Source organism: Panthera uncia (assembly GCF_023721935.1).
Source record: "Panthera uncia isolate 11264 chromosome B2 unlocalized genomic scaffold, Puncia_PCG_1.0 HiC_scaffold_24, whole genome shotgun sequence".
In the NCBI taxonomy this organism is placed as follows: Eukaryota; Metazoa; Chordata; class Mammalia; order Carnivora; family Felidae; genus Panthera; species Panthera uncia.
This window is the reverse complement of record NW_026057580.1, coordinates 76,878,673-76,883,453: the sequence shown is the minus strand read 5'-3', so window position 1 is coordinate 76,883,453 and position 4,781 is coordinate 76,878,673.

Genomic DNA, 4,781 nt, shown 5'->3' with positions numbered 1-4,781 from the left:
TACATCTATTCCCTCTCAGGCACACAGAGAGAGACCATCCGCACAAAACCAGTGCCACCAGCTAGCTCTCCCTCTGGTTCTGTACAGCCCCCACACAGCTGTTTCAGCGTCGAGAGGGAAAGAACAGCTGCCTCAGTTTGACTCACACCTACGGGGCTTTTCTTCATTCCCACTCTCATTTCCATGATCCCCAACTGCTCACATCTCTCCTCCCCTTTTATCTGTATTAGAGGAAGTACAAGGCTGTGGGCAGAGCCCTTTTGTCTTCCTGTTTAGATCAGACATGTAAATAAACGCATCTGTTTGGCTAGGGCACAAGCAAAGCCTTAAATAGTAGCATTGCCTAAAAGACATCACTAAGTTTTGCTACAGAATTATTACAATTAAGACTACTCATGACAAGGCAGCTTTCATATAGCTAATCAAACGAGATGTCATTTCACAGACCCACTTGCCTTCTTTTTGCATACATGAAAAATGCTGTTACTTAGAGAGCCGTGGAAGGCAAGCAATTGCACATAACAGCCAAGTAAATCCATGTTCTCAAAACAGGGCACTGTGGAGAAAATCATAGTCCTTTAAAATAACAACTCTCTCTAAAGCAGATAAAATCCTTAAAAAAAAAAACTGCTTTACAGAATTGAAGTTGTTTTCATGAATTTCTCTCCTTCCAATCTACTCTGTATTTGTTCATAAAAATGGATGTCAATAGGAGATATGTATTTTGTTATTTGTGAAAAAAATATCTCTTGAAGATTGTCTACTTTATTAGTACTGAACAGATTATTAACCAATTTTCAAGCTATCTTTCTTAAAGGGAAATGTAATGGTCCCTATTTATTTCTTACATAAAAAAATAAAAGAAGCCCTATTCCACACTTATATAACACCAATATCATCCACATTTATTCAACACAATTTGTTCATTTAGGTACTTCTCAAACATTTTGAAAAGCTTTAGCCCTATTTCTGTTTCCACGTCCAGGGCCAAGTACAGTGCTGTCTGGAACAGAAGTCGGCCCTCTGTTATATAACTGTACCCATTATGCAGCCAGCATGGCCACCAGGCAAGGGTGAATGGCTGGTCTGCAGTGACCATGGAACTCTGTTTTGCCGCAAATTGGCTGCAGGCAGCTCTTGGGTCAGATCAGCCCAGAGCACTGCCCTGCACTCTTCCCAAGTATTCATCACTGTTCTAAATGTCATAGTGCCTAGCATGTGGACAGAAAGGCAGAATTGCAGCCAAGCTCCCTAGACCAGTTCACTCTACTGGTCCATTTTTTGTGAAGCTGGGTCATGTTACTTGTTTACTTTCTCCCTACTGTGTTAACAACCTTTGGATTGTGCACATACTAAATCCTACCTCCTTATCTACCTGGCAAATCTACACTCTTGAGGCCAAAGCATCTCCTCCAGGGTGAGGCTGTGATGATGCCAAACAACAGTGTTTATCTTTCCTTTTTCAATGCAACCAGCAGATTATGTACTCACTTCCTTTCTTCTACTAGAGCTCTGATTACACTGTACTATGGTGATTTATTTGCATGTCCATCATTCTCCCCCACCCTCGCCTTTGCCCTTAAATTTCTTCTAGGGACTAATCTCAATGTCCTTCCTCAGGCAGGCCTTCCCAAAGGCTCAGAGTTGGTTTCCCCATTATATGCTCCCATTCTGTTCTGTTCTCAATGGGCCGGGCAAGAGGTAGTCTTCCTGTATACAAAATCACATTTGTCAGCATCTGTATAGCTTCTATTTCCCAGAACTTTAAGTTCTATAACTATAGGGACCTTGACAGCCTTGTTCACAGTTGCATCCCTAATGCCTGGGACAGTGCCTGGAATCTGTTAGTTCTCAACTATTTGAAAACATTAGGTGAACAAATGAACGCATGGTAGCTTCTTGAGAGTTGAAACTATATCTTATGTAAGTTTTTATACCCAAATCAGTGAGCAACAATTTTCTGAATCAATGATCAATTCAGTACATTGTGTGTTATACACTTACACTCTACAAATATAGTCAAGTTACAACGAACTTGATCCTCAAGAAAAATATAAAACTTAATTTCCAAGGATCACAGACATGGCAGAGCAGAATAAAGCACTGGGAATTGAGATTTTTAAGTACAAGTTTTTAAACTAGTAGTATCTTGAAAACATTAAACCATGCCATAAAAATTTGCTCTGATATATGTCCAGACACTAAACACAAGCCAATACATATTCATACATATTTGTCATCAAGCATGGAAAAATTAAATCACAGGTAATTCAGAGTTAATTTAAGCCTTGACGTTAGTTTTGCTTTCAATATTACTTTCTACTCATACTTGCATATTTTTAAAAATAATCAATTAGTCATAGTCAACATTTATGTGCAGAGACCATATGAGGCAGTATGGAGAAATGCAAAAGAAACAGGAGGGAGACAGATGGCTCCATGTAATATACATAATAAACTATCCTGCTTCGCTCTGCCTTACTTGAATATTATGCATTCAATCTGTAATGCTTTATATTCTTTTTCATAGGTGTGGGGTTTTTCCTCTTATTAGACCTGAAGTTCTCTGGCAACAGACACCTTGAATTTAGTTAACTCCTTTCCATCACCTTGTCCTTCTTTTTTACAGTATCACTTCATACCTTTGCTCATCAAATATTTTCTGAGTATCTGTTGTATCAGTTACTCTGCTAGACCCGGATACACAGTAGAGAACAAGATAAAGTCCCTGCGCCCATGGAGCTATACTGAGTGTGTCAGGGGGAGATGGGGTGGAGCAAAGATTAAAATAGCAAACAAACAAATATGAAAAATTTAGCTGGAAAAGTGCTATAGAAACACATATCAGATTAAGGTATTAGAAACTGATAAAGATGAAAGTTATTTAAGATGAAATGGTCAAAGTACACTTAAGCAAACACCTGAATATATTAAAGAAACATTGAAAGATCTGGGTAGAAGAATGTTTTAGGCAGAGAACACAAGTGCAAAGGCCCCCTGAGGTGTTAATGAGCCCTACTGAGTTCCAACAGTATCAGAAGGATGATGTGGCTGAACCTGAGTGAGTAAGGGTATAAGATGGGGTTAGAAAAAGTAGATCATGTAAGGCCAATCTGGGCTATGGTAAGCAGTCTAGATTTTATATTCATGTGATAAGAAGCTTACCGGAAGGTTTTCAGCAAGGGAGTGACATAATCTGATCCGTCTTTTAAGAAGATTACTATGGCTGCTATATGGCAAATGGGCTAGCATGTTGCAAAAATAGGAGCTGGGAGACCAGTCAGGAGGTATTACAATGGGCCAGGCAAGAGGTAGTCATGTTTTAGATTGAGGTAGTGAGAAGTGGTCAGATTCTGAATGTACTTTGAAAGCAGAGCAAGATGATAAGATTTGCTAATGGTTTGCATGTGAGTTGTGAGGAAATAAGAAGAATCAAGGATGACTTCCAGGTGATTGGTCTGAAGAGTGATACAGTTATGGCAGGTGGAAGACTAGGGAAGAAGCCTAAAAGAGGGTTCCAAGAGAAGATGCTCCATAAATGCTAATTTGGTCATTGAAAAACAGAAAAGTACAAATTAATAGCATTACAAGATGTTTATATAAGTGGTAATAAGTTACATAGCCTCAAATTCCAAATCTGAAGCATTTTAGAAAGTAGCAGTAATCAGAGCAAAAACTGGAAGAAAATAACATCCCGAGATAAATCATCTTTAGAAAATATAATTGAAAAACATTGCAGACAATAATAGGGCTTCAGCTTCAAATTTCATAAATTCTAAGAAATTTTACATTAATTAAAATTGGTTTGAAGTTATTGTTTAATGATTAGCAATGTTTTAATGATAATGAAATGAAATGTTTTAATGTTAATGATTAGCAATAGTTTAATTCATTTATCTCTCATGTATTTAACAGAAGACATCACTATTTAGCATTAGAAAGAATCTCCTACCTCTAGATACTGATGTTTTCAGAGAAGTTAGAACAGACAAGCTAAATCATCTTTATTAATTGCCACGATGGTAATCAGCTGAGAACTTTCAACTTGACCTCTATGTAGCATTCAGAACAAATAAAGATCGGTTGCTATGAAATCTTAATAACGTAAATATCCATTCCATCAAGCCATGCTTTTGAAATTCATCTCAGTTTAATAGTGAAGTACCAGCTCCTTAATTGGTAAGGTTTGATTAATATGTCCTTTCTTACATCCACATGGTCCATTTGCAGTAGGTTAAATATGTTTCATTTTTCAAGTTACAACAGTTTGGGGATTTCTACCTCCCTTTCATCTCTGATATAAAGTTTTGCACCTAGGCTACATACACTAATCTTTTTTTAGTGATATTCTAGCCACTTAAATTCAAGACGCTAGACATTTATAAAGAATTATTTCTTTATGGTTTTATAAAGATCCAAAGACTAGACACTGAGGTAAGAAGCATCATTCCATTTGTATAGAATTTTTCAGGAAGGAAAATAGGGAGGGTTTTTACTGTTTATCACCTAAGATTTGAAATTTTTGCCATTACACTGCTCAGTAAACCTTAAGGATAGTTTCCAATTGGTCCAAGTTACATAATCTTGTGAAGATTTACTGCTGGGTTTCATGTTATTGCAAATGAAGGAAATTCTACTCACAGTCCAAATACCAAATGCAACTTCACATGGGGTCAGACAGCATCAGTATGCCACAGGCTTTTATCATAAATCAGATACTCTGGAACAAATTTGTAATGTTGACTTCCAGAGTTTCCATGTAATATACTGTGCCATTTTTT